Consider the following 13,643-nt stretch of genomic DNA (forward strand, 5'->3'; position numbering starts at 1 on the left):
GCATCCCAAAAAGGCTGGTTCTGGGTGTAAACATTCTGGGCCTGACTATCCTCCTCCTCCTGCGGTATCCCACGACCACTGCTGCTAGGAACGGTATATTCATTTTGGCGTCTGAGCTTGTTTGTTGTTTGCGTGCACTTTTATGCTGCGCAGGTACGCGTACGCCTGCTTCCTGCTGGCGTATGTGTTTCCGGATTAGCGCGTCTTTTCCCCTGTTCAATTCCATGAATACGTGTTGTAGGCGCGCGTGTGGGCATTCCGTGCATTTGCCTCCTGTACTTCCCCCATAACGCCCACATTTTCACGCGTTGTTCCCCATTCCGCGTGTTATGCCCCGTGTTCCGCCTACTTTTGTTGTGTGCGCCATGCTATGTGCGCTTTCGCTGTGCGCGTAACGCATGCCCTTTGATGACGTGTGCGCCCGCGTGCACCACGCAGGATTATAGCGCACATCCCAGTATTTACACGCGCACGGACTTCCATGAATCAATGTGCGCGGCTTTCGCACGCTTGCACTGCGATTTCGCACTTGTGCTGCGATTCGCACGCTTTTGCACGTTTGCGCTGAGATTTCCGGCGCACATTAATACCATGAATCGGCCTGTTTATATTGATAATACAATACGTCAGATTATCAGAATTATCGGAATATGATATTTTGCACCCCTGCCGCTTGAATATTGAATGTTCTAGGAGATGATGGTCAGTGGTGGATGCTGATTTGTTTTGTTTGGAGAGGTGCAAGCATTTCCTGTGAATATGCCACAGTGGCTGAGCATAGTGAGTGAGCCCCAACCAGCCTAAGAAAGTTTGAGGGAATTTCCCCACGGACAACATCTTTTAAATGATGGGTTTAAAAAGGGGAGATTTTACAACAAGCTTTCTGTGTTAAATCGTTTAAAAGGCCACAGAGTTTGCAATTGTGAAGTCTCCAACAGTGCACAGGAGTTGTCGTTGCTTGTCATGATGTAATTACCCACAATGTATGCCAGTATTCTTCCAGTAAAAAATAAAATAAAAAACATGCTGGTTATGCACAAACATGTCCATGTTGGCTGTGCCAAAATATGCACTATTCCCAAATAAGAACATATTGCTTTGTAAACAATGCCAGTAATGATACTACACGAGAACATGTACATGTTGGCTCTTCCAATATGAGGCCCTATCCTCATGTAACAACATACTAGTGTTTGTGTTGCCTATTATGAGAGCAAAACATGCCATGCTACAATATGAAAACATGTCGGTAAAGGCTGGGCCAATGTAGGTTGATATGTTGACTTAAGATGCTAATCATGTTGGTTTTGCCCATAATGCCCATAGCACCACTTAAAAAATGCAATACTGATGAGGGAAAAATATACGTATTGGCTGCACCAATGTAAGTCAGTATGGTCACATAAAACCATTCATCATGTTGGGTTTGTTGTTAATGTCTGTAAAAACTTCCATGCCATTGTTCAATAAACATCTGTACTGTCTGCCCCATTTAAGCCCCACCCTCCACAACCATGTTATACCACTCATCATGCAGGCTTTACAATAATGCAAATAAAACATTCCAGGCCACTGTCAGACCACTTCTATACTGGCTGCTCTAATCTACCCTGAGCCTCTCTCCCTGGCCAGTGGGCAGGGATGGGGGGGTAATAAGCCACAATAGCCCACAATGGTAGACCATTACCACCCATGTCCACTCACTCCGCCAGGGCCTGAATGCCGTAATCAATGATTGCCATTGTTAAGGGGTTTTCTAATCAGAAAAGCAATCTACAGACATATTGAGTGCATAGTACCAACTTCCCTCCATGGTTAGATGATGTACCATGCCATGACGCTATCACATGAAGTCACAAAGGAGTCCAGAAAACATGTGACATTTTTACTGAGTTTGCCTACTGTCCTCACATGAATGAAGCTATTACTCTAATCTACCAGATGTCTAGTATATGCACAACGGAATCCAAGCTCAGCATGTCTCCAGGCACCACTGTATAAACATGGTTTTACTTCACCAAAATCAGAATTCAGATTGATTGGACCTGTTCAGCAAACATCTAGAGAAAATTGATCCACATTCACAATTCTTTGTTTAAAACTTGTATCTGAAACAGCTGCCTTAATGCTAATAAATCACACAGTCCCTCAATGTTGGTCATCCAACACACTGAGATCCTGTTACAGGAGAAGTTTTGAAAAGGTAATAAATACTGGGTGGGAAAACAAACGTGCACATTTCTTATCATCTAACTTCAAGTGGAAGCATACACATATACAGTCACACCATGTGAAAATGGGTACAAGAGGAAGCATGATCATACCTCTCCCTCTAGTGCATATGATATGATGTGGCATTTCTAGTGCGCCTGTAAACAAATGTTTCTAGGCACGACAAGACAAGGAGGGGGAAATAAGGGAGGACAAAATAATGATCATACTAGGCCTTGTGTCATTCAGATCGTGCAAGTGCAGGGAAGAGGGAAGGGAGGAGGGGGAACTACAGTTAACTCACAAGTGCAGCCAGCGGGTGGCTCATAAGTGCAGAGGGAAGGGAGCAGTCAGGTACATCAGCAGGGTAGAGGAAGAGAGAAAGTGGAAGTGAAAAGGAAGGTCTTGAGTTGCTTCTGGGACCGCAGGTGGCTCCGCTGAAGTTTGAGAGAGACAGGGAGGCTGTTTCAGATGGAGGCCCCAGCCGAGGAGATAGATCTGCTCTCAACTCTCTGCTCGGAGAAGGGTCTGACCCTCAGAGAGTTGGAGATGGATAAGCATAGAGCTCGAGAAGGAAGATGTTTTGAAAGAGAAAGTTGGAGGTAGAGTGGTCCCAGGCACCAGAAAGCCTTGTAAACAATGCAGAGGGTCTTGAACTTGATCTTTGCAGCCACAGGAAGCCAGTGAAGAGATTTCAGAACTGGATGGATATGATCCCTGGGTTTGAAGCCAAGGACAAGTCTCACAGTCCTGTTCTGAATAAGTTGTAAAGGACGAATAGTAGAGACTGTTGAAGTAGTCCAGCCTAGAGAGCTCTGGAGACAGTGAGACTCTGGTGGAAGGTGAGAAAAGGAAGACTATCTATAAGGAGGTGCAGCTGATAGTTTGACTTCTTAGAGACGTCAGAGATGTGAGGAGAATAGGAAAGGGTGGAGTCAAAGATGACATCAAGGTTTTGAGCCTCACAGGAAGGGGCCCAAAGTGGGTAGCCAGAGAGAGAGAGGAAAGGAGGGTGCGGGTGTTAAGAGCAGCAGTGGCTGCCACCACTAAATCTCTCTCCCCATAACCTGGGTGAAAATATTACTCCTTAACACTTGTGTCTTACTTATGGCCAAACCCTCATTAATATCTCTATAATTCATGAATACATTACAATTTGCACAGAACATGTACCAATAGTTGTTTTGATAAAAAATACATCATTGAAAGAATGAAAAGATGGAGGTAAAGAGCATAATTTTGAAAAACAAATGAAAATAAAATAAAATGGGTGGCTGATGTGCTTTTGATTTGTGTTTGTTTGAAAAATATGCAGGTCACCTTGTTCTCAACAGTGACACTAACCGGTCAGGAGGGCTGGTTTGAGCGAAAGTAATTACGCTGGCAAGCCCCCTGCTTGTTGTCCGTTGTGAATTCCAGGTACTAATGTTTGACAGGCTGCTACAAGCCACGTGGCTGCTAGGAGTGCTTTTCGCAGTGGCATGCCCTTTAGTTGGGTAAGTGGTTCAGTGGACTAATGCATCCTCTACAGTGGCATGTCCTTGACCTCATGGTCTTGTAAGTGATTTCAATCAGGCACACATCCAAGTCAACGCCTAGCATGTAATGCACAGCTGAAATCCTTATTTATTTTTGCCTAAAAGTTATTTATTCTGAACGATATACCACTCGTATCATGCCCCTCTCCTGGAACCCCTCCCCCCCCGCTCCCCGGCACACTGAACCAGGAATCAGGCTGGTTTGCAAAGTTAAAATATTTATTTATATATTTACAATTTAATCACACTATCTTTTAATGGGTACACAGTAATCACAAATGGGGTGATGTAACACTGAATAATCTCTTTAATACACAAAGAGTAGTAGTGAGCAAAACAATTCAGCACAGATACAATACATTTGTGTGAGTGTTCAAATCAGACAGCACTGTGGTTTCTAGTGGTTCCTAGTTCCCCCAGCACACCCCACAATCCCCCAATAGGCAATGTAAAGAGATAGGAGGAGAGAGAGCAGGTATTCAGGAATAGCAGCATTCAAACAGAATATCAATCCCAATTTCCCCCAACAACACAAGAGAAAAACAGAATTGATTGGCAAGCTGTCAGAATCGTTTTAAAGTTATTTTAGAATGGACTGGGCAAACACACTAAATATGGTCTAAATTGCTGAAATTGTTATAATTTCTTATGGGAGCCGCTTTGGATAGTTGCACACAAACACTAGCAATGATTTAATACCAAGAAACAATTTGAAATCTGAAAATTGAAGTTGGAAGCACTCAAAAGCTGTTTTAAACGTGTCAGAAATTCCCTAAATGAAAATTTGCAGCAAACTATTCACTGCGCGATAATCGCGATAACGGGAGATCCGTATGGAATTGCAATGCGGTTTTAGATGTGATTTAAAGCTGTGGATGTTATCTACAAGCAGAAGGTGTTTCTAGCATAATAATTGAGGAAGTAATGGACGTTTTAGTGGAGGATGTTTTTTTTTAGATAGGTGCAAGAAGTAAAACGTGCATGCAATTTTAAAATGACAAATGAACACAGCCACTTGATCAGAATGACTGCCTGCAGAGGAGCTTGCCTTCTTCAGATGAAAAATATCAGTGCAAAGATAGTTTTAACAATATTAGGACAGGAGGAAGATAGGAGGGATTGGATAGAGAGTTCAGACAATTCAAAAATATTTCTAACAACACAGGTCTGAATACAAGATAGGATGGGTTTAAGATAGGGATTGACTATGGACAGTATATATGCTAGTAACACAGTTCTTTCTATAGATACTCACTAGATATGTTTTTAAACAGAACCGTCAGGATTCTGGTCCATCAAGATTCTGGTCAAGGAACTGGATCTGGTTTTAAGACAGACTGGAGGGCACATTGGATTGGGTCTGCAATCAGCAAGGTGCTCTGGTCACAGCACGGCACCGGACTGGATTGGATCTGCAAGGCACTCTGGTCACAGCACGGCACAGGATTGGATTGGATCTGCCCTTCTTGGTTATAATGAAAATGTATTTTCAGCAGGCAAGCAGTACAACACAGCCCAGCTGTATTTTGGTTCCCCTTAGGGTTGTGGGGGTTTGGGTTCTGGAATTTGAGGCCTAGCTGAAAATGGTTCAGCTATGCAATGGGCCTTTCTGCTTTGCCAAGTTTTTGGAGTCTGGAGCAAGGAAGATGGAGAGTTCAGCCGCAGGGTGCTGCGCCAGCATCCGGATAATGTGAGTGAATCTGTCTCTCTTTATCTGCCCTCTGCTGTCTCTATTTATGCTATGATAAAGGGGGTGTGTGTGCTGATTTAGCCTACTCTCGCACCTTTGACAGGCAACTGGTCAGAGTCTCCTCTCTGTCTTGATAGGTGGAGAGAAACAGTGTGTCACCTTTATGGTGTGGGTTTATGAGGCTTAGAATCCACCCCTAGCCTCTTGAACACAAAATCTACTTTCTACACAATACATATTTACACATGAGCAACCTCTATAACAATCACATATACAGATTACATATTTTGTGTAGTAGCTACACCTCAAAACCCTGTCGCTGTGGGATCTTGTGTCTGCTTTTCACAGAATTTTGCACTTTTCATAAGGAACACAATGTCCAATTTATCAGCAAATTTCTACAAGTGTGCGCTTATAACATGGGCATAAGTGTATAAAGTTTCATACTTCTAGCAGAAATACATTTGGTGTAAAATCACATTATCTGCTGTTTCTTTCCAGAACATATCACACGATCTTGCCGCCTCTTGAAATGTGCCGCCAAAATTTAGATTCACAAATCTGTCACTTTTGTATTTTTGACAATTTTAAGTGGCAAGTTATAAATCTTTAAATAAAATGTTCTTTGTGAATGTTCAGCCACAGATGGCTGCTTGGGTCCACCTTTTTTTGTCTCCCTTCAGTTCAGAAGCAATCTCCTCCCTGTTGGCTCTTTGCAGAGGCCATTAACGACTGTCCTCTCACCTAGCATTTCCTGCTTTGCAGTTTGTCATGGTTTCCTTCCCCACTGCAGACCAGGGTCTTCCCAAACCCTATATTTATCACTTTGGTGTGATTCCCTGGTGAAAAGAGAGGCCTTGCCTCTGTGAGGAAAGCTGTTATTCCAGTTTGGTAGCTTTAGCCAGCTTACTTTCATTGTTACTTCTGTTGAATTTTCCCTTAGCATAAAACAAACTTGTGGGATCAAATCACAGCTAAACACTTATTCAAGATTTTAAACCATGGAATAAAAACAATTACAAGATGGGTTACTCTCAATAACGGGCCTCTTAGATTGCAAACATTTGATTTCAGTTTATACATGTTTAAAGTTTAATCAAGCAGGCTTCTGACAGCTGACATTCAGGTGGGGTAGGGTACTGCACCCCGATGTTGACAGATCCATAGGCAGGCCACTTTTGCTGTGAAAATCCCTTGATGCTTTCAGCTTTTCAGGACCTTGTAAATTCACAATGATTTCTTACACTAAGTGAATTGTAGCACCTAGTAAGAATTTTAGATGTTTGAGGGTGTTTTGTACCGGCATTCTGCAGTTTGAGTAACAAAGAAGAAGGGATTTAAAGCAAGATTTTGGAGTTTCCTTTAGCAAAGCTTTGCTTTTTCCTTCTGTACTCCATTTTCACATGTTGTGGAGCCCAGTGACATGTTTCAGGAGTGAGATCTTGTGTCCACCACTGACAATATGCATGGCAGATTGGGAAGCCATCTTTTTGTGCTTTGCAAAGCACAGTTTCCAGAGGTTTTGGCACGCACAACGGTTTTGTGGCCATTTTACTATTTCTGGCACCATCAGAACACAGTGATGCCGCATGGCAGAGCAAAAGTGGGTCAAAACATCTAACAGAGCCCCCCCTTATTACTTGAGTTTGACTGCCCATCAAGGGGAAGTCGGGAGATTGGGATCTTCTTTCTTTCTTTGGTCCAGGTGGAGAAAGTCGTCTGCTTCTCCCACCAATGCTGGATCGACCTGCTCTACTCACTGGTTCTGGATGGGAGTATGGAGCGATACTCCGGGCTCCCTGGGTCTTTCCTCCCGGTCCTCGAGTGGTCCTCCTTGGTACTTATGAATTCTTGGTTCCAGTGCTATGAGACAGAACAGAGCATGGTTATGGAAATGTCCCCACTACTATTCATGTAGTGGGGCAGATGCATATATTGAATATGATTTCCAATATTCCCCGTCTGTAATTCCTTATGATTTTAACATGTGGAATGGTTTTCACAGGTGGATTCTTCTAGGGGGTCTGAATTTCCCCCTCTGGGCTTCCGGTTGGATCCTCGATTTGCCACAGAGTATGCCTGGGATGGCAACTCTTTAGCTGGTTTATGTGGACCCACTTGTCTTCCCCTTCTGCCAAACTGCTCTTGGGGATGCAGATTTTGTAGGTGACTGGTGAGATTCTGTCTACAATTTCAAAAGGACCCCGCCAACTTGGGAGGATGTTACACTGTTTGGCTTGGTTCCTTTGGAAACTGTGCAAGTAGACCCGGTCTCCTACTTCGTATTCTTTTTAGTGGTCTTAAGGTCATAGTGGGTCTTTATACTGTCTGCAGATATTTCTAGATTCTGCTGAGCATAGGCAAAAGCATGTTGAAGGTGTTTTATCAGATTCTCAACATACTCATGAGTTGTGGAGGCATTTATCAAGGTCTGCTCTTGGGTTCTGTAGAGCAGATGCTGGGGTAGCACCATCCTTCCTCCAGTCATCAACTCAAACGGCAACATTTTTGTTGCAGAAGAAGGGGTAGATCTGATGGCCATCAGGACAAGAGGTAATCAAATTTCCAAACTTGACCCAGAATCTGCCACAAACTTTTTTAATATGCTCACAATAGTTTTGTTGTATCTTCAACTACACCAGTTGAGGCTAGCCGGAAGGCAATGTGTAGTTTCATTTGACCCCAAGTATCTGCCACATCTTTGTCATCACTTCACTGGTGAAGTGGCTACCTCGGTCTGACTCAATCCTTTGGGGTAGTCCAAAATGTGAGAAGATGTGGTTGATCATCAGGGCAGCTGCTGTTTCTGGCTTGCAATTTGGCGCCGGGAGACATTCCACCCATTTAGTGAACAAGCATGTCACGGTAAACATGTACTTGTTCCCCCTAGAGAAGTGAATCACGGGCCAAATAAAATCAACTTGTAAATCTGACCAAGGCAGTGTCATCCCCCTCTTTTGGAGGGCAGCACGGTGTGTGAGTGATTTTGGCTGAAATTGTGCACACACAAGACACCCCTTCAAGTATTGGTTGAGGTCCTGCCCCATGTGTGGCCAGTATGCAACCTCTTGCAAGATTTCTAGTGTCGTATGAAACCCCCGATGACCGGCTGAGGTTGCATCTTGGGCGTGACTTAGCATCAGGCTTCGGAATGAGGTAGGGACCACCCACTGGGCATGGCCAGATATGGATTTCCTCACCAACAAACCGTCTTGTATTCGGAACATTTTTAGACATTTCATCAACACTCTGAGGTTCTCTTTCCCTATGTAATCGGTATCCATCAGGGGAAAGTTCTCAGGGTCCTCAATGTGATGATAAAACTTACCAACTATTGGATCCCCTTTTTGAGCCATAATCAAATCAGCATCTGCGGTCTCCTTACTCAATTGTGCAGTTGAGAGTTCATTGTGAGCATTTGTCTGGGACCTAGTGATAGCAGTGACCTGGATTTCCCCCAACAGGGACTCAATCTCAAGTAGATACCCATGGATGGCTCTGGTTTTGGCCAGCTGATCAGCTGGGTCATTTCCAGTTTTGTCTGTCCCCTCTACTTTAGAATGACCCTTGATCTTTTTCCAGTCGATGGTCATCCTATTCGAGGTGACCAGATTATCAATATTTTGTAATACTTTTCCATGTTTCAATGGTTTATTATTAGCACATAGCATGCCTCTGGTTTTCCAGTTAACCAGGTGCTCCACGAACCCGTTCCGTACATAATCTGAGTCTGTGATTATGACAAGTTTGTGGAGTTGGTGTTGGACAGCAGTGAGGATGGCTTGATGCACAGCCATCAGTTCTACCACTTGACTACTTTGGGGACCAATTTTGTATCCAGCGCAGGGTTCTGAGGCATCATTCACCCATGCATTCCCTACACCGGCCACATGTTCCTTTTCCCCGTTGTTGTGAACATGGTAGGAGCACCCATCCACATAGACAGTGGGCATTCCCTCACACGGTCTTCTTCATAGACTTTGTGTGGGGAATTAAGGTAGGCCTCCATGTTGTCCTCGATTTTAAGACTTTTGTCCTTGAGACAGTTTTCTCTGGCACAATCATGCAAGTCAGCCAGACCTTGCGCGGGGGGACTCTTCTTGCTTTGGCCATATCTGACCTCCACAGGAAAAGCCTTGCATTGACAGAATCCAGGAAGTAATTTGGGAATTACTCACATTTCCGGGCTGGATTCTGTCATTTTGAAGATATTGCAAAGGTTGGTGTGGAGTCTCAACTATGATGTGTTCCCCCTGGATAAACGGGCGGTAATTCTTGAATGCCCACACCATTTCCAGGAGTGCCTTCTCACAATCGTTGAATTTTTCCTCCACAGAGGATAAAGTCTTACTCGCATAGGAGATTACTTTATTGACCTTGTCATGCTTTTGATATAATACTGCAGTCAAGCATGTATTTGAGAACTCTGCCTCCAAGAAGAACTCCTTGTTCTTGACAGGGTAAGTTAGGCAAGGCGCTTGTGAGAGGCTTCTTTTGAGTTGTCTTACTGTCTTGGCTTTTTCTGGACCCCACTTCCACTTGACTCCCCCTTCAAAAGATGGATCAGGGGTCTTCTGATCTCTGCGTAGTCCTCAATGAACTTTCTGCTGTAATTAGTTATTCCAAGGAGGCTCCTTAGATCCCACAGAGTTGTGGGGTCTTTTATTTTCTGGAGTGCTTCTACTTTCTTTTCCTGGGGACAGAGACCCTGAGGAGTTATCTCATGCCCCAAGAAATTGACACGGGTCCTGCACCACTGTGCCTTTTTTAAAGGAGAGCTTTGCTCCAGCAGCCCTCAACTGTGTCAGGACATAACAGATCTCTGCTATGTGCTCCTCCACAGTTGAGCTTTTGACTAGAACATCATCCACATAGGCCAGGCTACCCCTTTCACCATGGTTGGGCATGGCCTTATTTAGAAAGATGTTAAATTAACTGCCAGAGCTGATGGATCCGAAGGGAGTCCGGGTCCATGTGTACTGCTGCCCCGAAGGTAAAGGCTAGCTTGTATTGGTCCTCCCTACTGACAGGTACAGTCCAGTACCCATTGGTCAGGTCTATTGCAATGAATACCTTTGACCCTTGGATCTGGGTCAGCCCTTGGTCAATGTAGGGAAGAGGCCATTGGGAAGTATGGACCTGTTTGTTGAGCTCCCTTAGGTCAGCACAAAGTCTCCATTCGCGGTTTGGTTTAAAAATCCCCAGCACCGGATTATTGAAGATGCTGTGGACTGGATTAATTATCCCACGGGACTCAAGGTTCTTAATTATTTCAGTAAGGGACTCCATTGATGTAAGAGGCAAGCAATATTGCTTCACAAACACTGGAGTCATGCCAGGGTCCATGGGAATTGTTGTTGTGTGGATGTCGGTGCAACCACAGTCATATGAGTCCACCACAAAGAGTTCTTGAAAATCTAAGAAAACTTGTTTCAATGTTTGCTTCTGCTCCAGAGTCTCACAGGCATCAGCTAAGTTGACTCTCTCTTCAACCATCTACCTGAAGCCTGGAAAGACTTCCGGTTTTGCTATCTCAGCGGCCTCCTCCAGCTGGGTTGAGAAGTCCCTGGTCAAAGTGTTTATTTGGACTGATGGCTTCAGGTGGGGAAGGCAGTCCTCGTGGACTTGAAAGATCACCTCATCCCTCCTGAAATCACAGGTCACATCTTCCTTACCATAAGGGCAGGAAGAGTACACCAGGAAATTCCCCCCATGCCGGGTGAAGATCCTGTCTGGTGTTGTGTCATCATCGCTATCACTGTCAAACCAGTCCTTGGGGATTGGTCCTAACAGTTTGTTACCTAAATCTATGGAAGAATGTCAGTCATCAACCGCCATTCCAATAATGGTGCCTGCGCCCAGAGTGATACTCTTTAGGTCGCTGTTATCCACCACTATTGGAATGGTGTTGTGTTCTGTGTTGACTAATGGTATTGGGTTTACCCACATCCCTTGCTGTTGGAAATGAGCATTCAGATGGATATATGCATCAGGACTTTTAAGTTTCTGTCCTCTTTTAATTTTTACTTCCAGTGAGAATTGTCGGATCCGTTCGGGGATGGTGACTTCCTCTCCAATGTGAATTTCAACTGCATATGGCAGCATTTGAGCTGACCGAAATGCTTTCTCTGTGTCATCAAAGTCCATGGGATTACCCACTAATCGGGACCAAGCTTTGAAATGTATAGGTTCAAACTAATGGCGAAGCGATTGAGAATGTCACTGCATAAATAAAATGTAGCAGGGACATCTCGCACGACCCAACAATTATGGATTATGCTCTTGTTGCCTATGGACATTTTGAGCATACACCTGCTAGGCAGGAGATGTTTGTAATTGGGTGTTTCCAGGTCCATTTCCCATTTGTCTAACAGTTTAAACATGTGAATGGCTGGATCTTTTGGGAGTCTGTGGAACATGGCCTCGCTGATGAAGCTCTTACCGTTGTTCACAAATACTCGGGCAAGAACAGTGTCCCTCCCCTCATTTAACTGAATAGGGATGAACAACTGCTCTCCAATTTTCTGAATATCAGGCAAGCTTTGAGCTGATTTCTCATCATTTTGGACTATAGGAATGGGATTTTCAGATTGTGAATACTGTATAGAATTTCAGAGTATTTCCTTCCAGTGTAGAATGACACCTTAGACTGGAAGGAAGGTTGATTTTCAGAAATAGAGAGGACTCCCATTCACCAGTTTGTTGTCCTACTGCAATTACTGTCACGTCTGGGATTTGATTATTCTGGAACTGAAATTCAATTTGGTCAGGTTTTTGTTCAACCATGTGGCAGATGCCATTTAAACTGACATTGTTGACACTCTGTTTCAATTTTATTGGTCGGTTAGTCTGGGTCCAGAGGACCTTGTTTACAAATCTTTGAGGGAAGACAATCTACACAGGATGTCATTCCCTAGTAAACAAGGTGTGCCCTCTGGAGTCACAACTATGACTGGGTGCTTCACCTTGTGTCGCCCTATTTTAATGTCTAAATCCGCAGTCCCCTCAACAGGAATTTACTTCCCATCAAAGTTCTGAAGTTGTTCAGGAAGAGGGGTGAGAGGAATTTGGTACTTCTCCCCCCTTCCCGAATTCAGCTGATCAAAGGCCCATTTTGAAAGAAGGGTAGCTTGGGATCCAGTGTCCACCAGTGCCAAAATTGTACATTGCCCCTGTATTTGGGCCGGGGCATAAAATCTTCCCTCCTTTTCCTCAAGGGTGCAAAGATAATGGACATTTTGGGCCAACTGGTGGGTTAATTTCCTTGCTTTGGATACCGACAGAGAGGTGATTTGGGCAGGATTCTGTTTGGGATCTTGGGAACCTGTAAGAAAAATGTGAAAGCTAGATATGGGGGATGTTTTGGGCTCCTCTGGTTCTGATTCTGGGCTGCCCCCCTCCCCTTTTTGGAGGCAGTCACCAGCATGGGTTTGAACCAGGCGATTTTCGTGCGGGACATCCTGGGTACTGATGATGGGTGGTTTTAACTCGGTCCCCACATCTACCCAGTCTGGATTTGGATCCTTTGGGACCCATTTTTCTTTGGGAGGAGTTCCCCATCCCTGAAGGAGAAGATCCTTTTCCCAGAATCCTATGAGGACCCCTCTACTTCAAACTGGAAGATTTGCACCTCCTCCACAAAATGGGCCTTTTTAGGCTCTTTATTTCCCCCCCCCCCATTTTTCCTTGGGTCGCAGACTTTCAGGGGCATGAGATTTTAATTCTGGTTCCTGGGTTTCCAGGGGTTTTCCACAAATGGGGAAGGAAGCTTCCTCCAAGGCTTTACATCCCCAGTCCCCTTGTGCCTCCTCCCGGGGAACTAATGGGTTGTTGGGGTTCTTCCCCATCATTGTTCTGGAGCACTGGACCCTGGATTTGAGGAAATCTGAGCTGCCATGCTCATCTGAGAGTTCTGTTGAGCCCTCAGCATGCACCCTAGATCCTGTGCCATGTTCTGGACCTGGCTCTAGTTGGGACACCCGCTCTGGCTGGTACGGTGTCCTCAAGTCTACCTTGGGTTGATCCCGGGAAGGGTAACTATCCCTTCTCGCATAATACCCCTGGTTAGGATATTTCGGGGACCCCTCCACCCTTGGCCTCCCATCTCCCGGATTTGGCTCTCTGGGCTCAGGAAAGTGGGGAAAGAAGGATGGGTTGTTTTGGGGATTGAAGTTTGGCGGGTACCGGGGAAAAACATTTGGTCC

Source organism: Ambystoma mexicanum, chromosome 7q (genome assembly GCF_040938575.1).
Source record: "Ambystoma mexicanum isolate Mex_15411 chromosome 7q, UKY_AmexF1_1, whole genome shotgun sequence".
In the NCBI taxonomy this organism is placed as follows: Eukaryota; Metazoa; Chordata; class Amphibia; order Caudata; family Ambystomatidae; genus Ambystoma; species Ambystoma mexicanum.